Genomic DNA, 27,008 nt, shown 5'->3' with positions numbered 1-27,008 from the left:
TTTCCCCTCTTGCAAACGTTGGTCAGTTTAATATTAATACATGCAATTGTAGCCGGCCTCACAGGGTTCGGTGTCGGTAGATGTGAATGAAATTATGGCGCTCAGACACACACGTCTGTTCACTCCACATGTCTCTTTATTATAAATCTTGCACAGCAGAACACATGCCCCCTAACGTCCCACTACCATAACTGCAGTAGTAAATGCATGAACATGAGACACTGCATGGGCTGCTACAGAATTGTGTTTTTAAAAGTAAACTTTTGTCTACCCTTGTATTGATCGAGTGGTATAGGTCTATATGGGATTAAGAAAGTAAGCAGTGCTAGCAAATTGTGTTTCCAAAAAGTAATTGTTACATTAATCTAATTCAATGTCCCTGATTTCATTTTCATGTAGATGCAATCCTGCAGGAATTAAAAGAACATGGCAGCAGCTAAAAATGAAGTATAAAAAAATTATTCAATCAGGTCAAATTTGAGCATGTCATGGATGTAGGTTTTGTTGACAATATTTGACATATGAAACATCTAAATAGCAATACCTAATGTTGTTTTCATTGTATATATGTAATTGACTGCAACGAAAAACGGTAACGCTCAAACAAAAACGTATGGGGAAATGACAAAAAATCGAATCTAGGTCTCAAAATCCTCGCACGACGTAAATGTAATTCTCTACGAATTAATGCAGCCTCCTCGTCTATTGGGTCCTCCAAAAAAGGACAAGCCATTCTTGTCACCTAGACCGTCTCTGTATGACGGAAATTTGGGCAATGAAGGTAAAAAGCGAAAAATACCCCTTCGTCTTTAAAAAGGGGAGGGGACCGGCAGAAACCTTGAGTTTAGAGGATAAAACCTGCTCCGGACCAGGTTAGGTTCACAGCATAAGTAACCATGGACACTGACTCCGAGTATAAGTTACCTCTCTTTCAGAAACGGGTTTGACTTACTCTGCTTTCTCTGGTTTAACAAACCTCCCATTCTGAAACGGAAAACCCAGGGTTTCCCTGATTTCAGGGTTAACGCACTCAGAGTTCACACTTAACCTCCTTTCTGAAACAGGCCCCTGGTCATCTTCTAGATGTTGATGTCACTTAACTGTTTAAAACCCAATTCAATTAAAATTGTGCTTTTATTTCATTTTTTTAATTTCAATTTCACAGCACACAATAATAAATTACACAAAATTCTTGTCTTTGATGAAAATGAAAGTGGACATAAAGAAGTAAACTTCTTATCTCTGCCCCATTTAACTAAACCATGAAACCAAGAACCAAATATATCTCTTTGTTATGCAAAAAAAATATATATATATATATATATATATATATATATATATATATATATATATATATATATATATATATATATATATATCACATGGCTGACAAAACAGGTTTTCAGCATGGAATGTGTTTTAATGAACATATTTTCAACATATTCTGGTAGAATAGTCATGTTTTGTCAGCCATTGCATGTATTTCTTTATTTAAATTGCTGTAAATCAAGAGCAGATGAAAAAAAACATTGAAAAAACCTTGTAGGTATGATATAGAAGTTACTACGACGGCCCACAAGCCTTCTGCTGCATTCTATTCAAAAGCATCCACTTGCATATAGAAAGATCCATGAAGATCTTTGTTTTCCTGAGCTGACATCTAGATCAAAACTTTACGGCTGGATGACTCCAATTTTGCTCACCATTTTTGTTGCACCAATAACGCTATGTTGGAGTTTGAGGGGCTGTAGAATAGCAGGAGAGCGTGTAAACAGAGGGATGATGGGAAATGGGGGTTGGATTACTCAACACCAATGATTCCACCCACAGCTCAGAGTCGAATGTCAACTACTGCCTCTGTGCAGAAACTATGTCCTAGAAAACAACAGGTTTTTAGATTTTGGCTAAAATAACAGAATCATTAAAATATCAGTGGGAACAATTTTACAATAGAACAATAGATGATCATAGTGGAAATTTACCTGTATGCGCGAAGGAATAAGGAACAATTTCTGATGCCACCAATCTCAGAGAAGAGATTGATTAAAATTAAATTCCAGACATCTGAAGATCAAAAGCAAAAGACTTCCCTGAATTTTGTTTTAATGCAAACAATTAAAAGCTTAATATATTTTCTGCAGCAAAGTCCAACCACAGAATACAGCCTACCCAAAACTAAATAAAGATCAGCTGTGATCCTCAACAGCAAATCTATACACCAGAAACGCCTCAGGTTTCCAGCAGCGGAGTAAAGGACAAACAGACTTACTGTTTTGCCGCTGCAGCTTAGCTCTGATGGTTTCTGTGGAGACAAAAATGGAGTTCAGATGTAAATTAGACAGTCCTCTTTGAGCTTTTTATAGTGTGCTAACAAAGTGCACGTGTGTACTGAGGTCTCATCAGGATTTTAGCCATGACATCATCTGTATCCTCCCAGTCCCTGAAGCAGCACACCAGCTCTGAGAATGTAAATGTGCCTGAGCCGGATTCAAGACTGGGGGAGGAGGTGAATCGTTAATAAAATAGCAGCACGATTTATTGCATCTTAAGGGCAAGAGCACTGCGCACACAGACACTCACGCTCACAACACCTGAAAGACACCATCTGGACAGTAATGACCTTTCTAAATAAAGGGTAGGCAACATGAAAACATGGTGTAGTGAAAACAGTCCAACACTAGCAGGAGAACTGACAATCAAAATAACTCATCAGGAACCTTTAGATTCATTGCAGACTCTCATCTGTCTAACGATACACATGAATACACATTAAAGAATCAGAGACATGTTCAGATTTTATTTTCGGCATAAAGGTTAACAGGATTGTAAAGACTGACTTGGTGAACCCAGGAAAAATATCCTTTGTGTCTCTGTGTTAAACTGATGAATCCTTGAGCTTGTTAAATGGGTTTTAAATAGAAAACCAGCATAAAACAGGTCAACCATCAAGTCTGAGAATCCAAAATGTTGACTGAATAAAAGGAAAAGTATTGAGAGGTGTAAGGATAAAATGATAAAGGAAACACACCACATTGCCAAAGTATTTTAAAAAAATAAAAGAAATACATTACAACAGACAGGTATTAACTTTAGTAGCAGTGGGGGTTTTTCTCAAAATTAATTTGTCTAAAAAATAATAAATTATATTAACTTGTGAGATTTTGGTTTCTGCAGCGGTTCCACCTCAAATTAGCAAAATTTAAAAATGAATTATGTAACCCCAAATAAAACGTTTTTTTGTTCTCCAAAGTTCTACAAAAATCCTTATTTCCAGGTTATGAATATGTTTGTTTGATCAACCTTGATGTTTTGTTTGTATCAGGTTTACCGCCCCTTCTGGAAGTCGTTTGAGACTAGGAAGTGATTCCTGTCCTAGTCTCAGGTCCCGCCATCCTCTGTTGTGACAGGTCTGGGTGATTCTCTTCTCAACGCGTAGATTGTTTTATCTCTTTTGTGCTTCTGGGTGGAGACCTTTTGTGACTATAGGCATTAATGTTTTGGAGACTGGCAGTCACAGACTTGTAATTTTCCATTTATGTCAGACTAAATCCAGTGATGAAACTGAAGTCATTTCGTCCCTTACCTCAACACAACGCAAAGGAAAGAGGGTTAAACAAGGCTTTTTCGTAATTCAAAATTTTGAGAACTTTTAGTTCTCAAGAAGAGGAGTAGAAGAATTATTTTATCAAAAATCATAAACATGAGAAAAAGTAGAGGCAAGATTCTGCCAAAGGAGCTAAACACCTTCACCCTTTTATACAGGCGTTTTAGTTAGTTGACATTCTTTCGACTACCATAACTCTTCTACCGTTGATGCATTTACCGTAATTCCAGAAGATTCTGAAGTAGAAAAAAGCCACCCTGCGCTCATATGGTAGGGACATGGTTAGGCTATCAATGTAAATCAGCTGATTCTTTTGCAGAGAAAATGACGTTATGCTGATATACAACACTACAGGATTAGTGGCTTTGCATATCGATACAAATCCGACATGTAAAGCCACTGAACTGTGTAAACTGTCAAAGATTTACGGTGGGATTTACGGTGTGTCAAGAGTGTGTGTGATTAGGTGTCGCTGGGGACATCTCCGGTGTTAAAGGGTTAATACAACAATATTTAAAATAGCTGAAAACAAACAGAAGATTTGATTTGCTGAACAATGTACTAAGCAGATACCGGTAGTAAATGTCAGCCAGCAATCACGCCAATGACCTAGCAAGAGAGGGAACACCTACAGAAGATGCCATACTTATGACCTGACGGTCAGTAACTAAAAGACTGGATTTTCTGGAAGAAATAGTTAAATGAAACAAAGACAGCATTTTTTTATTTTTAACAAATGAATGAGGAAAAAGGTTTTAAAGGCTGTGAAACTTTAAATGAATTGGAGGATTACAGTTGTAGAGCGTCCTGTGAAAAGCAAATGGTTGTCATGTGTTTAATGTTCAGCCAAGGGAGGAGGACAGTGTGTTCGTGCCAGAACGGGCCATATGCATAAACCGAGCTGAGCCAAAGCAGCCTAGACTGCCATGAAGCAGCTTCCAGCAGCTTTTCCTGCCATCACTGCTCCAGTTTGCTGTCATGGAGGGAACTGGACACCACAGAGCATGCTCTGAGAGGGACAGACAAGAACTGACTTTCATCTTGGAGGTTTTTAAATCTCATTTAGATGTTTCTTTGTTTTTATATATAATAAAATAAAATGATTCAGAAGACAAAATTACTCAAATTTCCCATATCTGCATGACACAATTTAATTGCAGCTGTGGTGTAGCGGAAGTTCTGTTGAGCTCTGATTGGAATAGTGCAAGTTTGATTCCCGCCGTGCTCGCCCTTGGGAACCCAAACTGGACCCCGGATGGAAGGTTGGCACCAGTGTTCGGCAGCGGAGCCACCACCACTGTGTGAATCTGTGCGTGAATGGGTTTTGACTGTAAAGCGCTTTGGGCCTTTGAGGAAGGTAGACAGTTTACAAGTATACGCCATTTACCATTTAAACCGCAATGTTGACAAAACACAAACAGTGCATTGTTTACTTTATACACTTAATTTATGATTTTCTGCCTTATGAATTCTTGCACCTGTAGCCATGTCTAATCTTTCTGCGTCTTTTTCCATTGCACATGCACAGAAATAAATGTTCTTCCCACATCATGTCATACAACTAATACAGAACATTCACTTGATGAAGCTACTCAGGGAGCTGAAGTAAATCACATGCCCATATAAGGCTTAAATATGTTTCAAACAGCTGCAGATATGAGGCTTATGTGGGATCCACTCATTAACAGAGTTATGAAGTGTTTAGCAGAAGAAAAGGGATTAAGGTCCAACCTCTCTGACCTTGCAACACCATCATAATTACTGGATTTGCTCAGAATCAGAGTATTTTAAATGAATATGTGTGGCATGGTCATTTTAAAGAGACAGTAAAAGGTGACTCTTTTGAGTTCATTTGACTCAAAGGGACTGATTGTCACACAGGTTTACAACTACCTCCAGAGAAAGACGTGAAAAATTCAAGAATGTCTGAGTTCTCTCTGAAACAAACGTCCAGGTCTCTGCAGGCTAGCCTCTCCATTCATCACCCCCACCGCAGTCACAATAGCTGCTGTCACCTGAAACTAAAACTCCCACTAATTGTGTGTTTTGCGTGCATTACGTCTTTGTGGCCTCCTGTGTGGTGTTGATCAATCACAGTGCAGGAGAGGGAGTGGGGGCAGGAGATTTGGTTAAGTGTAACACCAGCCCACCTTTTGCACCATCTATGTTGCGAGTGCCCTCAAATAAATCACTGTTAGAATATCAAGACCAAGTAGTAGGAGGGAGAGGAAAACACATACTGTGTTTGAGTTTAAAAACCAAAAAAGGAGGAGCTCATTAATCTTAGATAGTCTTCAGTGTGTTATGATGCAGAAAGTTTATTTATTGACATGCCAGAATTATAATAGAAAGTGGCTTTTACAAAGACCACTTTATAGAGGGATCTTTAAGAAACACCAACAAAGGGAACAGTACTGTGTCAATTCAACGCATAATGTATTGCGCATCAAAACCATAAAACCGTGAATCAAAACCCCAAATCTGCAAATCAAAAAGCATAAATTGAGAACCAAAACCCATAATTTGCTATCAAAAGATATAACTCAAAGCGCAATCATATTTCTCAGGTGCCAATTTGTTTTCTCAATCCATCCATCCATCTTGCTCTGCTTATCCGTGACCGGGTCAGGGGGGCAGCAGTCTAAGCAAAGATACCCAGACTTCCCTCGCCATGGCCACTTTCTTCAACTCCTCTGGGGGGACCCCGAGGCGTTCCCAGGCCTGAGCCACCTCAACTGGCTCCGCCAGTCCAGTGGTACAATTCCCGACTGCTACATGATGCTTCAGAGATGTGTCAGCCAATACACTCCCACAGCATCCAGAGACTTGAGGTACTCAGGGCGGACTTTGTCCACTCCAAGAGCCTTGCCACGGAGGAGCTCATTGACTACCTCAGTAACATCGGCTTGGGTGATAGAGAGCCTCACCCCAAAGTCCTCATTCTCTGCTTCCTCAAAAGCAGGCGTGTCCGTGAGATTGAGGAGATCCTCAAAGTGTTCCTTCCACTGCCTGACAATGTCCCCAGTCAAGTCAACAGCTCCCCACCTTACTGAAAACGGTGCCTGTAGAGACCTCCTTTCCCCTTCTGAGGCGCCAGACGGTTTGCCAGAATCTTTTCGAGACCAACCAATAGTCCTTCTCCAAGGCCTCACTGAACTCCTCCCAGGACAGAGTTTTTGCCTCCGCAACAGTCCGGGCCCCAGCTTGTTAAGACTGCCGGTACCTGTCGACTGCCTCTTTCTTCAGCATGACGGCATCCCTTACTTCCGATGTCCACCACCTGGTCCGGTGGTTACCGCCGAGACAGGCACCAGAGACCTTGCAACCACAGCTCAGAGCAGTAGTAAAGACAATGGAAGTGGAAAACATTGTTCACTTGGACTCAATGTCCCAAACCTACCTCGGTACCTGTTTGAAGTTCTCCCGGATGTGGGATTTAAAGTCTTCCCTAACAGAGGACTCAGCCAAATGTTCCCAGAAACATTAAGAATGTAAATGTGGTGTCACGGTGAGGGGGCTCGAGAGCAGGTAGGACCTAGATGCAGAGACGGGAGGCAAACGGTTCCAAGGCTAGAGGGTTTATTAACCAAACAAAAGGCGCTGCAGAGCAGGACCACAAAACAAAACAAAACTCACTGTGGCGTGGCATGAAACATGGAACAGGGCATGAAAGGACGACGTGGCATGAAGACGTTACACCATGACCCGAAGCTAATGGACCAGCACAAGAGGAAGCCAGAGACAAGACTTATATACAGACAGGGCAGACAAGACACAGGTGAACACGATCAGGGCAGATGGGGACCAAAGGAAGTACAACTCAAGACATGACAAGACAGGAACCCTTTCAAAATAAAACAGGAAACAGAACCAAACAAGCCAGAACAAGAACTAAAACAAAAACCAAGACAAAACAAACTCAAACCATGACATGTGGAGATGTTTTCCTCTCATTTAGAACGAATTCCATTTCTGAACTCGTCCAACCAACCCTGATGGTTTCTTTTTCTAATAACAGCCTTTTAGATGTTCTTAACAATTCTGCTCCTGTCAAAACCCGTCTGTTTCATTTGCTAAATCTTCTTCATGATTCACTCCAGAACTCCACAAAATGAAAGCCAAATGCCGGCAGTTAGAACGGTTTTGTAAAAGAACTGGCTCTCCCATTCATAGAGAAATTTACAAAGAACATATTCTGCTATACGGACTTGGTTTGTAACACTAAAAAAGAATTACTTCACTGAACTGATTGATGCAAATAAGAGAAATTCCAAAACTATTTTTTCTTTAATGAATAAAATCTTTCAACCCTGTGACTGTTGTCCTCCTCATTTCTATTCAGATGACAACTGTAATTTTCTTCAGTCATTCTTTGACCAGAAAATTCACAATATCCATCAGCCTCTCCATTCCTCTACCTCTCCTCCTATCCCTTCTGACTCTTTTTATGTTTCTCATATATTTTCTTCCTTTCTGCTCCCTGATCCCAGTGAAATTTCCCGCCTCATCCATAAATCCAAACCATCAACCTGTCTGCTCGATCCCCTCCCAACATCCCTGGTTAAATCCTGCCTCCCTTCTCTTCTTCCTTTCATTTCTGCAATTATACACTCCTCATTGAAATCCGGTATTGTCCCCTCACTCCTCAAGACCGCTGCTGTCAAACCCATCCTAAAAAAGCCTGGCTCAGACCCCAATTCCTTTCATAATCTCCGTCCTATTTCTAACCTCCCCTTCATCTCCAAAATTCTCAAAAATAGTCCCCTCCCAACTTCACCATCATCTCAAGCAAAAAAATGTATTTGAACCCTTTCAATCTGGTTTTCGCCCCCTTCATAGCACTGGAACTGCCCTAACAAAAATCACCAATGACTTTCTCCAAGCAGTTGATTCTGGACTTATCACCATATTCATCCTCCTTGACTTGAGCGCAGCATTTGACACCATATCCCACTCCATCCTCCTTCACATACTTTCAGCTCTTCGTATTGAGTCCACCCCCCCCTCCCCTTGTTTCACTCATACTTCTCAAGCCCCACTCAGTTTATCCAACTGAATTCTTTTAAATCTCAACCCACACTCATTTTCTCTGGTGTTCCTCAAGATTCTGTTTTCGGTCCCCTCCTCTTCATTACCTACCTACTACCCCTTGGCAATATTTTCCGTAAATTCAGCATTGATTTTCATTGTTTTGCGGATGACACTCAGCTGTATCTGTCCAGTAAACTGAACTCTTCTCTTCCACCTGCTTCCCTTTCCTCCTGTCTGTCTGAAATAAAAATCTGGTTCACCTCAAAATTCCTCAATTTTAACAGTGATATAACCGAATTGCTCCTTGTAGGTTCCAAATCCACCCTTTCCAAAGTTTCAAGTTTTCCATTTTCCATTGATTCCTCTCCAGTTTTCCCCTCCCCTCAGGTAAAGAGTCTGGATGTCATCCTTAACAGCACATTATCCTTTCAATCTCACATCAATAGCATTACTCTGTCTGCATACTTTGATCTACGCAATATTGATCGTCTCCGCCCCTCCCTCACTGTCCCCTCTGCCTCCATTTTAGTTCATAGTCTACTCCAGTGGTCGGGAATCTTTTTGGCCGTGAGAGCCATGAGCACCACATATTTTTAAATGTAATTTCGTGACAGCCATACAATATGTTTAAAACTAAAAAAAAGTTAATGTGTGCACTTTATGTAATTTCAACACTTTTAAAGTACAATAAGTCTGTGGGTTATTTTAGTAACATTGTTATTGTAGCGGACTGAGTTGGACTGGGTGGCTGTTCTAAGTTCCGAAGTTCATTGAATGCATCAAGCAGAGATGCTGGTTGACCCTCAGTTCTGTTGCTCAGCCTGTCGTTGGGGAGTTTGGACCAATGGGGTTCAGCTATGGGCCGAATAAGGGAAATAGGAGGGCTGGTTTGGGAGCGGTGTAATAAAAGGTTGGGGGGGAGTGCTCTAAGCCGGAGAGATTCAGGAGTTGCTGAGTAAGTTGTACAGCGTTTGTTACGGCCTGCAGTAACCAGAATAAAGAACCGTAAAAGAGTTTAAGTCTTCGTGCCTCAGTGTGGGGCAGGGACGCTACATTATGCTGTTGCTAATAAATGAACAGTATTTCTTACCATTAATGCGACTTCTGGTGATGCATGGTGGTTTTGCTGATGGTCTTGTCTGGTTGAAATGTGGTGAGTTTAAGCTTAATGTAGCTGTTGAGACTTTGATCTGTTAAGCATGATCATAGGTTGGTCTTAAAGTTCTTTAGATGTGAGAAAGACTGCTCACATGCATACGTAGAGCCAAACATTGTCAGTACACACGCTCACACGTTGCAGTCTGTGGTATGTGTGACGGGCAGCATGTTCTAATCAGTGCGCCACTTCATCTTGTGCCTGAGCCCACTATCCCTCCCCTTTTTCTTCTCAAAGACTGGAGCGCGCATCTGCCGGGATGGCAATTCACATGTTTCAAGCTAGTACAAACTGGCACCGCATCACGCCTGTGAAGGACTGGTCTAATTAAACTTTTTTTCTTCTTTTTAATAATCAAAGATTTGTCTGCGAGCCAGATGTGGCCATCAAAAGAGCCAGATGTGGCTCGCGAACCATGGGTTCCCGACCCCTGGTCTAGTCACTGCTCGCCTCGACTACTGCAATGCACTTCTCTCTGGTCTTCCCAAGAAAACTCAGAATAAACTTCAGCTGCCCGCATCATCACCAGAACTCCTTCATCACATCACTCCCGTTCTCAAGCAGCTGCTCTGACTTCCATTAACTTTCAGGATTAAATTTAAACTCTGTCTCTTTACGTTCAAAGCCCTCCATAACTTGGCTCCCTCTTATGTTTCTAATCTCCTCCATATCAACACTCCCTCTCGCTCTATCTGGTCTTCTTCTTCTTCCCTTCAGCTTTCCGTCCCTCTGGCCCGTATGGTCACCATGGGGAGCAGTGCCTTCAGCCGCTCGGCTCCCCAACTCTGGAACTCTCTCCCCCCAGACCTCCGTAACATTGACTCCTTTTAAATTTTTAAATCCAGACTGAAACCCGTCTGTTTAAATTTCTTTTTCCAGATCACAATTTTTCATCTGCTGTCTGATTTTATTCATGATTTTAACTTATTTATTGTTTTAAAACATGTTGTGATTTTATTTTGTTTTCTTTTGAATCTGCAGTGTCCTTTAATGTTCTGAAAGGCGCTTTTAAAAAGTAGTAGTTTAGCAGCTTTACCACAACCTGCAGGACAATAGCCACTTTGAAGATTTTCCGTCAGGGTTCAGACCACACCACAGCACTAAAACTGCACTAGTTGGAGTCTCTAATGACTTATTATTGGCCTCAGAAAAGGTTCAACTGTATTCTGGTCCTGTTGGACCATTAACACTATCAACCATAGTATTTTAGTCCAAAGATTAGAGCATGACATAAGGATCAGAGGATCTGCCCTCCAGTGGTTTGAATCCTATGTGTCCGATAGGTACAAGTTTGTTATTTTAAATGCACAGTCGTGTCATTGCACTCGTGTTAGCTACGGAGTCCCACAAGGCTCAGTTCTAGGATCCATCTTGTTATGCTTTACATAAACATAATATGGAAACACTGCATTAACTTTCACTGTTATGCGGATTATACGCAGTTATATGTATCCATTAAACCTGACCAGAATGAACATAAAGAGAAACCTAATGCTTGCATCAAAGACATCAAGGCCTGAATGACAATTAACTTCCTCCTCCTAAACCCAGAAAAAACTGAGTTAATTATATTGGGTCCTAAATACCTAAGAGATGCTCTGTCTGATCAGATAGTCTGCCTGAACGGCATAAATATAGCTTCCAATTCCACAGTTAGAAACCTAGGGGTTTTATTTAACCAAGATTTATCATTTAATGCTCAAATTGTACAGGCTTGTAAAACTGCCTTTTTTTTTTACCTGCACAATTTAGCTAAGATCAGAAAGATATTATCGTGATGCTGAAAAACTCATCCATGCAAATGTCACATCCAAGACTGGATTACTGTAACTCTTTGCTAGCAGTGTGCCCTAAAAGTTCCTTAAGAAGTCTACAGCTTGTTCAGAAAGCAGCAGCTAGGTGTTAGCAGGAACTAGCAGAAGAGTACACGTTAGCTTCACTTCACTGGCTCCCAGTTGAATCTAGAATCAAGTTCAAAATCCTCCTGCCAATCTATAAGGCTTTAAATGGCATGACCCCATCCTATATTAAAGATTGCATAAGCCTTACCAACCAAACAGAACACTTACAACCAACACAGAACACAACTCACAAGGACTGCTTGTGGTTCCCAACATTTTTAAAAGTACAGTTGGAGGTAGAGCTTTATACCACCAAGCCCCTGTCTTATGGAATAAGCTCCCAGCTCGTGTAAGAGAGGCAGAGTCATTTTCTACATTCAAAGTTAGGCCTAAAACACTTCTCTTTGGACAGGCTTATTGCCAGACTAGCTAGTAATCAGAGAATTTTTAACTTATCGCTCCCCCTACTTCCCCTTTTGTAATGAAGTTTGGGGGTAAAAGTACAATTGTCATTACATCTATTATACATTTTCTGCCTGCTAAGATCTATACTATATTGTATTAATATATCCTAAAAATATAGATTTTGTATTATTTTTATATTACAACCCGCTATAATTACCATAGTGCATGCAACTTACTAAAAACCAATCTTTGTGTTTTACTATGTTTTACTGTGTTTTATCGTGCCTGAATGTGTTTTATCATCTTTTATTGTCAAGCACTTTGTGATTTTTATCTTGATAGGTGCTCTACAAATCAAGTTTATCATTATTATTATTATTTATTATTATAATAAAATGTTTAATTTAAATTTAATGACAATTACCAATTATTAACAACTAATACTAACCAATTAGCTGTTAGGCTGCTAAAATTCGGGGAAAGTATGGTGCACTGGGATTCTGTCCTCTATTCTCCTCTCCTCTATTCTTGATCATTTATTTATCATTTAGTTCTCCATGCCTCTGTTTGGTGTAGTGCATATCATGCATTGTCCCTCTTTCCCACTCCCCTCCGGGGGAGCGGGAGTGATTCCAGATTCAAGTTGGCTTGTCTGTGCTTCTGCACCTGACCGTGGAACTCGTCTCTGGCTTCTCTCTGCTCCTACCCCTGTACTTGGTTGTGGACCCTCATGTCATGGTGCCTCTGTCAGCTCTCCTCCCCCTCCCCTCTCTGCTTGGCCACTGATTCTACCCAGCTGCGTCCACTCAACTCATCAAACCGCCAGACCTACTTAAGGAGCTCCAGGACCAGTATTCAATGCCAGTTCGTTGCCCCCTGATGGACCTTCGTACCCACGAGTGGATGCCAGAATCTGTGACTACCCAAGCTGAACCACATCTGAAGCTACCTACCTCTCAACGTAGCTTCGCCGAACCTCCAGCCACGTCACAAGCCATCGCCAAACCTCCAGCCTCGTCACGAGCCATCGCTGAACCTCCAGCCTCGTCACGAGCCATCGCTGAACCTCCAGCCACGTCACGAGCCATCGCCGAACCTCCAGCCACGTCACGAGCCCTCGCCGAACCTCAAGTCTCGCTGACTCCTTGCTACATCATTATATCAACTACACCGGAGAAAATAAATTCCTTACTTACCAGTACTCACCTCCTGTCTTCCTTCCGGGTTCAAGCATCTATGTCTGCCTAGCTTAGCTAGCCATGACACCTCAGCTCTGGCTCGTCTTGCACCACCAGTCCTCCCCCAACTCTGTCTGAATGAAGCCCATCTGCTGGACTATTTAAACATGAAGTTGTAGGGTTAGATAAGTCAATTTTTCCCTAAGAGTTCTGGTACATCGCCTGTCTGTTCTGAGGAGGATCCCTACTTAATATGGACATCCCTGAGCATTCTTCTTATTTTTTTTGGGGGGGGGGTTATCTTAATGAGAAGGAGTATAAGAACAGGGATGCCCAGTTTGGCTTAGTCTGTTTAGTTTAGCCATAATCCATTGAATTCTATGACTTCATGTTCTTTATGATTTCATGTTTGTTATACAATTACCAGTAGGAAGCCCATTGAGACGACTATTGTTGTATTATTGGGCTATATGAATAAAATTGAATTGAATTGAATTTAACTGAATTAAGACCACAGCTGCACAGCATTTCTATGACACTTGTTCTGCTGAATATTAGTTTTATATTTAATAGCAGATGGTTTTTTGCCTATGTATGTTGTAGATGTCCAGTCTAATGACAACTCTTTAAAATACCTATACAGTTTCTATAAAAGTGAGGTTGGTGCCCATGTTAATAAAAATATTGTGAGATCCTTGTTTCCTCTGGTATAGTTAGAGCAATATGGCTTCAATGCTGGGAGGAGCAAGAGGACAGCAATTAAGAGAAAGGGTAAGTGCTGCATCATGTTGACGTCAGTGCTGCAAAGGGTCAGACCATCTGCTGCTGGACGAGCTCACAGTTAATGTCCCACTGCAGCACAACCTGGGATGATGTTCAAGATGCAAACATAGAATCCGTAATTAGATGAGCACAGTTGTGGGTGAAGGAACATTTCTCAACTTCATTTAATTAAAGACTAAAGAAAAAAAATTGTTTCTCAGCAGAATCTGTCCATCATGGCAAAATGCATTTCTGTTGTAAAGTTTCCAATTAAAAGCAGCACTGACTATAATCTTATCAAATTACAGCCCACATCTATGCTTCCTATTGACGCACAATGAAAGTATCAGCTTTTGATGTTGTGCTAAAATAAAATTCTTAAATAAGCCATCATACTCATTTTATTCTCCATAAGTCACAGATGACTATGCACGTGTTCTCAAATGGAATTATTACTGCATGAGAACAAAGAGATTTCACGGCAGCTCCATCGCCACCTCTGCCTTACTCATGCACACGCACAACACCAATAGGAGCACACAGACTGAAGTCCCAGAGGACATCCATGGAGACTCCCTCCAATAAAGAGGATTATAGATTTTGCCCTGTGCACTCAACTGTTTCCAATGAAATAACCGCCTCCTCCTGCATAACTCATTAAAATTTAAACCATTCCCCCTTTCAGCCTAATATCCCTTCACTGTTTTGCACTTATTACAGTCTTTCCATGAGAAAAATAGCCCTACCAGAGCATGTGTGTTAGTATGTGTTTGTGTGTCTGAATAGCAAGGGTGTGATAAAATTAGAGAGGAAGATCTGAGAAAGTGTGAGTGAAAATGTGTTTTTATGCTCAGAGGCCCTGCAGGCTCAGTGGCTGGTAAAGATTTCCCGCAGAAACACACAAGTGTGCAGCACCACACACACAGAAAGAGAATCCTAAAATGAGCAGGAAGTGAGATGAATGCAAATGTATCCTCTTAGATGTAGGTAAGAAATACATATTTATGTCTAAGTAACACCTTGAGAGAAGGAGAGTGCACGGTTCTAACGGTTATTAGGTTATGTGGCCCAATTACTAAACTGCATGGCTGTTCAAGATTCAAGATTCATTTGTTGATTACCATTTGATAAATCATAGCTCCTGGATCACTGAACCTGTGATTCCAGATAAAAAAACCACTCTGAGGAGAAGTGTTTCCATGTTATTTCTATTCCTGCTCCCTCTGTCATTTTTGGACTCCCCTCGTTGAGAAAGCACATTCCCCATATCAACTGGTCATCCAACAGGATTTTGACCTGGGGATCTGGTTGTCCTGAAACCTGTCTTGGTTCCATGCAGCCTCGTGAAGTTTCTGTAGTGACTGTAGAGGAGATGTGTCATGATTTTTCCAAAATACCCTCTGAATACCTTGAACTGAAGGAGGTTCAATAAAAATTCAATAAAAATAAAGCATGTTCAAAGCATGTTCATTGCCTCCCAAGCCTCCCAGCCTTTTGACTATAGTATAGAACTCCTTCCTGGAACTATTCCCCCTACCTGTAATGTAATCCATGCAGGATTACATCGTAACATCTCTTAAATCTGGTCTCATTCATCCCTCCTCCTCACCTGCCGGTGCTGGATTCTTCTTTGCAAAAAGATGGATGGGGGCTTAAGGCCATGCATTGATTACAAAGGTTAAATCAAATAACAATTAAGAATTGCTATCCTCTTCCTCTGATGAGCACAGCTTTCGAGTTACTCCAGGGTGTCATGAGTACCTCTACCTGAATGAGGCTGGCTTCAACCTGCAGAAACGAAGGCAAAGAGGCCGTAACATCATTGGCCAAAGAGCCATCACTGAGGTTCCTGGCCAACGGTGGGGTAATATTACTTTTTGTGCGACCATGGGTTTGGAGGGGCTTGTCCACTGGCATGCTGTCCTTGGGTCTTACAACACCCAACGTCTCCTCACCTTTCTAGAGGAGCTAAAAGACATCCTCCTTGACCGCCAACAACACCATCCTGGGCATGCACATCACATTTATGTGATCATCTGGGACAATGTTGTCTTCCACAGAACAAACCAAATCAGAGTGGTTCACCACTTTTTAAACGACTGTCTGCCGTCCTACTCGCCTTTCCTGAACCCTACGGGAGTTCCTCTCATTGTGTAGATGGAAGGTTTATGACAGACACCCATACACTAAATGATGCTGCACAGTGATTGTGGTGTGTGTGTGGTGTGAATAAAGTAAATAAAATAACTTCACATCCTGCTCATGTTTTCAAGATTGTAGTGTGCAATTGATTCTGTTTTTGCACTCATAATTTACTACAGATTTCTAGTCTTCATACGAAACTCACAAATCTAAATGCCTAATCCTCTGCAGAGATCTAAGAACATCCATCGTTATTATGTAAAGTTTCTAAAAAATATGCATTGGCAGTTGTGAAACAAAGAACCATCTCACAAATTGAGCATTGTGTTTTCAATTGTTTCGCTGTAGTGTGCAATTTGTATAGTGTTTACAGTTTTTAAAGCGTCAAGCTGCTCTGTGAAAGTTTGAGTTCTGAAGTGAGAAGGTGTGGTTGTGTTTATTTAGCTTTAGAAAAGGGTAATGTGTTTAGACATCGGGGAACATGGAGGACACGTTTGTGAAATGTGTTTTAGCCTTTGAGAAAAACTGTTAGATACTTGTTAACAGTTTTTAAATGTCTTAATGGTCTTGTGCCTTCTTATCTATCAGATCTTTTAGTCAAAAATGAACCCTAAAATCATCTGGCACTGGTCTTCTAACCATTCTGACTGAAAAAACCAAAACCTATGGAGAGACATCTTTTCAGCCCTATCACCGTCATTTGTGGAAGAGTCTGCTCGAGTACCTGAGAGCTGCAGAGAGCATAGGTGCTTTTAATCTAGGTTTTAGCTAATTTTACTTATTTTGTTTATTTATTTATTTTGTATCTATTTATCTATTTAAACTTGTTTTCATAATTTACACTGGATTATTAATCATTTATTTTAATCTTCCTTATTTCAATGTTTTATTGATTATTGTTTTATCAGTATGTTTTCAGTTTTATTTTAACTTTCATTTTTGGTGCATCCTCAGTTGGGTTCTCTTCCTCTGGGTGGGCTGCTGCAGCTCTAGATGGGAACCTGCATCTCCACTTAGATGTGGTGAGGCTGGTTCCCACCTGTGATGCTGCATTTGGCTGGTTATGCAGCTATTCACAGAGAGGGAGGTCCCAAATATTAGCGTATCAAACAACCAACATTTTGTTTTTGTTTTTGTGCTTGTTTTCCAATTGTCTATCCCCATCAGTTAGTTGGTGAGAGGGGATCAAGGGGTTGGGATTGTGTAGGTCTGGGGAGGGGGACCTATTTTAATTTTCATGCTGGTTTTTATATTATTGATTTTCTTTTGCCTTAATATAAATCACTTTGTGTTATGTTTTCTATAGAAAAAGTGCTTTGTAAATAAAGTTTAATTTAAGTTGATTTGATAAAGTGTAAACTGTTGGTTGATTTACAGATTTATGTAAAAAATAATAAAATAGGACACCAAACATCCTTTATCCCTTGACGCCTATCGATGCAAATATGCATCAAACCACTTCAGCCCAAAAATGACCTCAATTGAGCGTCTAAATGAAAGCAAAAACATGAGTGATTTTTTACTTTATTTTCATAGCTAGAAATAAATTCGGCCATCAAAGTGGTAACGTTGCATTGTTGTAATAAATTACATAAATATAAATGGTTTCTTTATTAATTATGAAAAATGAAAAAAAAAAAAGAATTACTTACACAGATTAGTTAAAAACCAAATAATTACTAGTTGCAGTCCCATTGACCTCAGGTAGTGCTTTTATTGGCCAGCAGTGTTTGACATATTTATGGACCTTTTGATTGTTTTCTTACAATTTTATACAAAAGATGAATACAAATACCTTTACAGTGATCAGTGACAGGAGATGAGGTAATACAGTGTTGCCTGAAGTTGCAAAAGAATATAGTTGTGATTAGCTTCTGATTAAAGTATTGATGTAAAATGATCTATTCATGCTTCTCATTCTTTTTTAGTAATTGTTTTATGCACATGCTTTTGTGCCTTTCATTTTCTGGCCCTAATAAAGAAGTACTCCAAAAGTCTGGATAAATGAGATTGAGTCATTGTTTTTCTTGATTATTTCGTTTTTCAGATTTGATCTGACTGTATGCTCAGGGTTGTTTTCCTGTTGTGTGACCCACTTTTACCCAAGCTTTGGATGTCAGACAGATGGCAAATGGTAAATGATCCACAGTTACATAATATCCGTTTTCCATACTAAACTTAGGTTTACAGAGAAATTAACACTCATTTTTGTCATTCATTACTTTGGATTAACTTGCATACACATTTAGGTTTTAAGACACATACACTGGGGGTCATAAAAAAATAGGTGTCTTACTTAAAGTTCCACACTAATCATCTTTCAATCTACTGTCAAAGTGTTCCCAGTGGTCTATTAATTATGATTATGCAATCTTTAGACAAAATCAAAAAACCACTGTCATTTTTTAGGATATATTATCTGCAAAGCAGGAGGAGTTCATTATAAAATTTACCTCTGAGGTTTGTTTTGGCACAGAGTTTTTTCATGTCCTCTCCCGCACACTTACAGTCCCTCAAAGCCTTAACCTAACATTAGTGGTGCAACAAAAATTGTAATTAATATTGAAGCCATCCAGCCGTAAAATTTTGAGTCAAATTCCAACTCAGACGAGAAAAACAAAGACATACATAAATCTATTTGTCTGCAGATGGATGGATCGGAATAGAGCAGATCAGGAAGATGGCTTGCTGATTGTAGCTCATACATCACAGCTACAAGATTTTACCAATGACGTTTTTTTTTCTTCTGCTCCTGTTTACCATGGTTTGAACAAAGAAATACTCAGAAATGCAATTTTAATCTTAATTTTTTTGTTATATTTGTCCTTGATCATCTGAGAAATGTTACAAAAATTTGCTAAAAACACAATTTTTATAAGGGTCTTTAAAGACATCGACAGATTTGTGAGACAATTAAATGTGTTACCCAAATGCATAAATATGTCCAGATTCATGGGAATCAGTCAAAAGTCAGACTATGACTCACGGTCTTAAATGTGCTGTAGGATCCAAATATAAAACCTGGTTATGACTGAGGGAAGCAGAATGCTAAAATACCTAACTGGAACACCAAATTAACTAAAGTGTTAAAGACAACCAAGAACAATGAACCCCAAAGCAACAATTCTTACTTATTCAGACAGTCAATTAAGTAGCTCACATCTATACAATGGAAGCCTGGGATGCTAAGCAACCAAATGTTGCACAGATTGATGAGTCAGAACTGTACTGCATCTTTTTTATCTGTCAGTGCTTTCCTTTTGGCTAAATTCTTGTGATGAGAAAACCCAGTTTTCTAACACATCAGACTGCAGGGCAGCAACACAACCGCAGCAAAGGCTTTCATTAAGGTTTCTTCATTCACCGAGGATTAAACCACTAACTTGGGAACAATAAATGTCAATTGTTTTACTCAGGGTCGTGTGGCTATGCCTGCCCTGTTTTCCCTCCTCCTGCACAGGTGCAGGTATTTGGGAATCATATGGTTGGATATAAAAGATCCACCTTAGGAGCTCTTCAGGAGTGCCCTTCCTCTGGTCTGCCAGCTGTGTCCGGGTTGTTGCTGCAGCTTTGTGCTTAGTCATCAGTGGTCTACTCCCATGCATGCACTCATCTGTTTGGTTCCGTTGATTTGGTTAACACTCCATCTACAAACATACACTTACATTCCCAGACACTCATGCAACAATACACCTTCATACTTTCTGGTATTTTGATTGTTTATCATTCTTTATACATATTAAAAGTACTTAAAGTGCTAAAACCGACTTCGTCTCCCCTCTTATTTGTTATGGTCCAGAGGCAATCGTAACACAATAAATAATAACAACAAACTGGACTGGTCTAGCAATTCGGACGCTCTGTACAAGAAGGGCCAGAGTCGCCTTCACCTGCTGAGGAAACTGAGGTCGTTTGGTGTGTGCAGACAGCTGCTAAGGACTTTTTATGATACTGTTGTGGCCTCAGTAGTCCTTTATGGAGTTGTGTGTTGGGCAGGGGGAAGTAGAGGCTGGGACAGGAAGAGGCTTAACAAACTGGTTAAGAAGGCCGGTTCTGTCCTGGGCTGCACACTGGAGTCCATTGAGGAGGTGGTGGAGGATGTTAGCTAAGCTAACATCCATCATGGATAACCACTCCCACCCCCTGTTCCAAACTTTAGAGGCGCTAACCAGCTCCTTCAGCACGAGACTATTACACCCACAGTGCAAGAGGGAGCGCTACCACAGGTCATTCCTCCCCACAGCCATCAAACTATACAACACTGTACTACAGTGACACACTATGTTCATACATGGTCTATTTCATTTGTAGTTGCTGTTGCTGTTTCAGTCGTTTTGGTTTTTACAACGGGTATCGCTTTTTGGTGTGTACTTTTTAATTCTAATTTTAATTTAACTTCATTGTCTATGGCGTTTTATCGCTGCCATTAATTGAACGAGCGCAAAGACAACTGAGCGGGTGTATTTAGGAACTGAGTGAGCGAACCTAACAACCGCGCAGGCACAATTCTAACTGAGACACCCAGCATTTTACAACTGCATGCCTGCAATCCTAACTGAGCCGTGATACTGTGCGCTCACTTTCCTCCTGCGCGCTCCCTGGGTTTGCGAGCAGTGTTGAGTGGGCATTTTTGCCACTTGGGGGGCGGTGTTCAGGGGTGTGTTTGTCACTTAGGGGGGGAAACCTTTCTGGTTTATCTGATTGGCTAAAATTTGCATGTCAAATCTGGCGAGGCAGGACTGTCCTTTAGAAGCTTTAATAGAAAAGAAACGGTAGATGTAACGTGGATTAAAACTGTAACAAATGCAGTGATTTTCACAACATACAGAAATCCAATCAAATTCCTCATCTTCTGTATCTGAAATGAAGCCGGGCTAAATTTCTATCAAACACCCCAGGTTGACTTCCATCATCGTCAGAGTCGGTCTCGTTGCCGTGTAGCTCCAAAGCTCGAAGAACAGTTTGCCCAAGCTTAAGTTCTACTGTCCAAAAGTATGGCGTAACTCGTCCGGTGCTTCCTCCCACTAAAAGGAGCTGAGGATGGACAGCTTTTCATTGTAATCTGCTGGAAGTGGCTGTGCAACACAGGCAACCTCGCCTTTTTTCTGCGGAAACTCAGCTGCTGCTGCGTCTTCTTGTCTTATCGGAGTTTGTTTTCCAGCGTCCTCACTTGCTAACCATGGATTCATTATTTTGAATTCTCTGGCAGCAACAGTTCGGTTATGTTAGAAAAATCTTCACAGATTCAGACTTCCGGCCTCAATAATTCTAAACATTCAAATGTGTCAGCCAGTATCTCAATCATTTTGTATCAACACAGGGAGTTAACTACAAACGCATTTCAAAAGAAAGGAAATTGTTCTCTTCGAGCTGTGAATGCAGACATGCAGTGAGCTGGCTGCCAAGGGACCGTAAACAAAGTGCAAACTCTGTGAAACACCATTCTGTAAAAGTCAATAATCTCACAGAAAATAATAAATGTCTATAATTATATGAACTGGCAATGTAGACTCTCCAGCATATTCATGTTACAATGAATATTTTCTAGGAAAGTCTATCTTTATTTTATCTTGTTGGATGATTTTTTATTTTATTTTAATGGAGATATGAATCATAAATAAAGTTATCAATAGTTCTGAAGATACTGAAGCTATTGTCACCAAACCTTCTGTACGGACTAATCATGACCTTATTGTCATGCTAAAATAAAGAATAATTCAATATTTCACTTTGTTTATTTTTTGGAATTTTTCATATCAAAAAATGGAACTGATTTGGTGAAAAATCCTCAAATCCTCAGATGCTATAGTTACTGACATCTTCAGAGCTATTGAGGATTTTTGACTGTTAACGGTTGTAGGGTTCCCTCACTCCTTAATGACACATTGTTAAGATGTGTCTATTCTGCCTTTTTGTCTTATATTTTCTTCATTTTTGTTCGTGAACATTAAGATGGAGGATTGTTCAAAGTAGGATCAACTCCATAGCTGCAGGGGGCAGTATAAAGAAAATGTGAATCCTAACCTACCAGGTAGGTGGATGGGAAGAGGTATTAAATTAGGTAACAGTGTGCAGGTGAGAGTTTTTGTCTGGCAGTCATGGTGAGCTCCACAACAAACATTTCAATGCTTGGATGACTTCGGTGATGCCATTGGTATGTTTATTTCAATTTAATTTATATTCTGAGATTTATGGGAACAGTATTCAACAAGTGAAATAGTCAAATGGCACAATATTAGCTAAAGTTTAAAATAACAGTACATTCTGACAGCTGTTTAATTTATGTTCTGTTTTATTTCAAGGTTATCTCTCATCCATTCTTTGTTGAAAATAAAAAAACAAGTTAAAATAAGTGGAGTTGTCCTGCGTCCTCCGTTGACTCCTAAGCCATTCGAGTTGGGCAGCATTGAAAATGAGGAGAAATAACTCGACACACATTGTTCCTTCAGACAAAAGAATTTCCCAATTGTGGCATAAAGTCAGTATGATTACTGGACAAGCTTCACTGTATTGTCTAATATGGAAATCATGCCTGTATGCAACTGTTTTTATTAGATTAGTAGTTTATTTTTACTAAGTCAAACAGAAATTTGATCAGATTGATCAGAACTACAAAGTTCAGCAAAGCAGTTGTTTTTAAGTGGTCCAAAGTCTTGTTGGTCAAAAAAGACGCACAAAACTAAGATCATCAAAACTATAAGATTTAATTGCTTTCCGTTTACGGCTTTCCACCTTCATGCCCCTGACTTAAAGGATGAATGGCAACTTCCCTTTTTAAACCCCTCTCTGCTATTCATTGGATGAGTTATCACTCCATGCTAAACATTAATCTGTTCATGTGCACTTTCAATACCTTCATTTTTATGATTTAATTTGCGTCTCTTTCAGTCCTCTGTGTTGCTTGCAAAGTGGGGCTCTAATCCCAGCAGCGATGAATAGATGTGAACTGATGGCAGTGGGCTCACCAGGTGGACTCACAGACCAAATGGATTCTGGGAGGTGTAATGCTGCAGGAAGCTGTCCAACACAATGAACCAACAGAGCAGAAAACGCTCCCAGCAGCCACTCTCGTCCCACAATGCTCTCTGCAGACTGTGCCACACGCATGTCATAAAGAGCTTCAGCAGTTGCTTATGAAAATAACGAAATATCTTCCCTTACGTTAGGACACATTTGAAAAACGTGTTTCAATCTGTTGCAGCAGTGGAGCTTTTAAACAGCCCAGACAGGAAAGATTTTAGCTTAGTGCTTTAGAGCAGAGTTACCACCAGGGCAGACCCTGCTTCTTCTCTCAGCTAACAGCAGCTTGGATGACTCAAAGCAAATAAACCAGACATCAACAAGCAATGCAAATACAGCAGAAAAACAGCAGAGCTGCTGTGACACAGGCAGCCCTGTTTAACTGTAACTGTTGCATCACTTAGGCTAATAAAACCAGGTGGTCTGTGCTGTCTCACCTCCCTCCACTGGCCAACATTCAGGGCAGAGCAGGGCAGCTGCAGTGACCTCCTGAGGATAGAAACATGTATGTTTCAGAGGATTTTGGCTGCAGCTTGTTTCCCTTTTTGTTCCCTTAACTCTGAGGTGGTTGTGATTTTTCTTGATTGTTCTCTGTGATTAAGGTTCACTCTTCACTGTAAAACGTATGGCTTTGCAGTAAGAGCATCCCATGCACAGGAGCACAGCTTGACTGCACTTCCTTTAACCCCGACTTAATGCCATTCTTTCTAGCTGCAATAAATTAAATATGATCTAACAGAATGTTACTTGAGAGGTCAACTAATTATCTGCATGATTAAATGCCAAATCCACTTAATTTTTTCCTTATGACAGGAACCAAGACTGTCTATACAAATTTCTGATTGTTTAGGTCAGATCTCAGTACTAGTTCTACGAGATCTTAGAGCAGTTTTTGATACTGTTGATCATCTGATCCTTGTAAAAAGACTTAAAAGTATTGGCCTTTGAGATCTTAGTGCAGCTTTTGATACTGTTGATCATCTGATCCTTGTAAACAGACTTAAAAGTATAGGCCTTTCAAAAGTATTGACTGTTTCTCAAGTGGTTCGAATCTTATCTCATGGAGAGAAACTTTATGGTAAACATAGACACACACTTTTCTGGGGTCCATGAAATGAATTGTGGTGTGCCTCCAGGTTCCATCCTTGGCCCCTTGCTTTTTAACAATAACATGCTTCCTCTGGGGAATGTCGTTAGAGGCCAAAACATCAGTTTTCGTAGCTATACTGATGATACACAGCTGTACACTCCTGATAACACAATACCAAGAGAAGCACTTCTTATCTGTATTTTAGATGTGAAATTATGGATGGCAAATAATCTTCTCCAGCTCAACCAGGAAAAAAATGAAATTTTAGTTATCGGTCCTGAAGCTAAGAGAGAGAGAAACAGTTTCTGAAGTTAAAAGAACTTTCATTAAGCCATTCAGAAAGTCAGTAACCTGGGCGTTATCTTCGACTCTAAGCTAACTTTTATCCCCCATATAAAACATTCCGACTGTAAAAACCAAAACCTATGGAGAGGCAGCTTTTCAGCACTATGGCACCCGTTTATGGAACAGTCTGCCTGAGGACCTGAGGGCCACAGAGAGCATAGCTGCTTTTAAGAAAAGGCCCAAGACCCATATTTTTAACCTGGCTTTTAGCTATTTTTTTTTTTACTAGATGCAGCTAGGAATTCTAATTTTCTTTGGGAAGACAATGTCACAAAGTGAGTTTCAGATGCATACCACAGTCTAATATCCCCACCACACTACTCAGAATAATGAAATTAGATCATTAGTCCTGCTTTAGTGGCATATGCACACTCTTAAAATCAATATGCTGCAGGAAGAGGAAAGGTTATTTGCAACAGCACTTCTAGCACACAAAGCATTCGTAAGAACGCTTAAAGAACAAACAATGGTTGGACTGTATCCATGTTTGAAGGCAGTCAAAGCCACATTCTGGCCCTGAGGAGACAAATCCCAAAGGACCTTGAGTGCATCTGTCTTCATCACATATGGCTTTTTATCCCCCATCTGAACCGTTCTCTTGATGAATTCCTGTGTAGTGACATTCAGCTCATGAATTACATTTTATTTGCATCAAAGTACCAATAAAGTCATATAAAAAATACAATTCAGCCTTGCATTTAAGCAAAAATATAAAGTTTAATGAAAAGAAGTAAGATGTACTGTAATTAATTCATGTTATGTATTTTATTGGTCTAATGATCAAAGAAACTGACTAATTTGAAAACATGCAAGCATAGATTCACATCAGAAATGTGCAAATGTTTACAACCAAACATGCAACAAAACTCTACTCAATATGAGCTACAACAAAGAGAAGACCATTTCGTTCAAAATGTATTCAAAATAAAGAAAGAAATGCTGGATGGACGCACTTCAACTGACCTGGAAGACGCCAGCTTATCTATTAACTAGGGTTGCACGATATAATCGGTTAACAATATTTTTCGGCTTATAGTGGAGAGTGTGACATAATGCCATAATTCTGACACGATAAATAATTTGCAGATAAAAATGACCGATAACTAAGAGCCATCGCTTTCTCACTCACCACTCTGTATTTACTTATGTTCGCACGGGTGGTTACAACTTGTCTGCTCACCCCGCCCATCCTGCAAGTTTCTGGAGCATGTAAGTGACGTCACCTCTCAGCACCTGCACTAAAGACCTCTGTCTGCAACATGGCGCAGCATTCACCCATGTGGGCTTATTCAACCGTGTCTGAGACCAACAACTCTCTTACTGTTTGCAAAATTTGTTCGACAGAAGTGCCACAAAGAGGAAGAAAAAGGTCAATCTTTAACACCACAAATCTCACAAGCTATTTAAAAATTCACCACCATGATGTGTGGAAAGAATATGAAGCTGCCGTCATTGCTAGCGCTCATTCTAGAAAATAAAATTGCGGGGCTTGCATGGAAATAGCTGTCAGCGCCCTGCACTAGCATTGATAGTGTTTTTTTTTCTCTTCAGCTGCAAATGTGCTGGATGAAAAAATCAACAGCTAACCTGTCAGAAAGCAGAGATGCTGCTTGCTGTCCATTGATACAACCACTAAAAACAATAAACGAAATGTAATTGTGGAGGTTTATTTCTTTTTGTCATTCTGATTTATAAAATGATCGAATGCCTATGTTTTTGAAAACTGTATTTCTATGATAAGCCAATTATTTACATCAGTTAAAAACCTTATAGTAATTATTTTGCACTTCAGTTTCAAACAAAGCAATACATTTTGCACTTTAGGATTAAACTATTTCTTTTGCATGTTATTATATCGAGGATTTTTTGTATTGAAAAATGTACTTGTTACATTGGTATTTAAGTTAAAGTCTTAGTATTTGTTCTGACCACTGAAATGCACTTTCTCTGTTCACAGATGTATAGCAGACTGAAATGGATAATAAAGTGTTTGTACAATCTATTGTTCAATTTATTTGCAGGTAAAACTAGTTCTGCAAATTTGTTGAATACATAAGAGCCGTTCACTGTTACTTTGTATTTACTAATATTTTTCCTTAAGCATTTAAAAAAATATCAATTGAGTATCGGTATCGGCTACAAGAGGCAGGAAAATATCGGGTATCTGTATCGGTTGTAAATACTAATTATCGTGCATCACTGCTCTTAACGTGAACTGAAACTACTGCATGTGGGATTTGAACGTCAAAGGGCTACTGGTAAGCTCAATGATGGACATTTTATTGCTTGTCTCGTTGTTGTATTGGGTAAATCAATGTAAATCAATTATGTCTGTTTCTGAATGTTTAAAGGTTTTTCACTTGCTATCAGCTATACTGATACAACTGGTCAATTAAAAAATTGAAAGAGTGAAATCCTGGGTCCAGTCCTGTCC

General features: G+C 40.0%; 1 protein-coding gene across 3 annotated transcripts in view; it reads right to left on the bottom strand.

Annotated features, from left to right (window-relative positions):
- The window catches only part of enox1 (ecto-NOX disulfide-thiol exchanger 1), a 197,887-nt gene that overhangs the window by 150,573 nt on the left and 20,306 nt on the right, over nt 1-27,008 (bottom strand). For 2 of the 3 annotated variants that reach the window (XM_011489515.3, XM_004081660.4), the window contains exon 2: nt 2,270-2,302. The exons of the other annotated variant lie outside the window; for it this stretch is intronic. The gene's annotated coding sequence lies outside the window, so the exon portion shown is untranslated. The remainder of the gene's footprint in view (nt 1-2,269; nt 2,303-27,008) is intronic. 3 annotated transcript variants of the gene reach the window in all.

The sequence above is a fragment of the Oryzias latipes genome, chromosome 21 (genome assembly GCF_002234675.1).
Source record: "Oryzias latipes chromosome 21, ASM223467v1".
Taxonomy (NCBI): domain Eukaryota; kingdom Metazoa; phylum Chordata; class Actinopteri; order Beloniformes; family Adrianichthyidae; genus Oryzias; species Oryzias latipes.
Note: the sequence above shows the minus strand (reverse complement) of the source record. Positions and strands in the feature narration are given on the sequence as shown.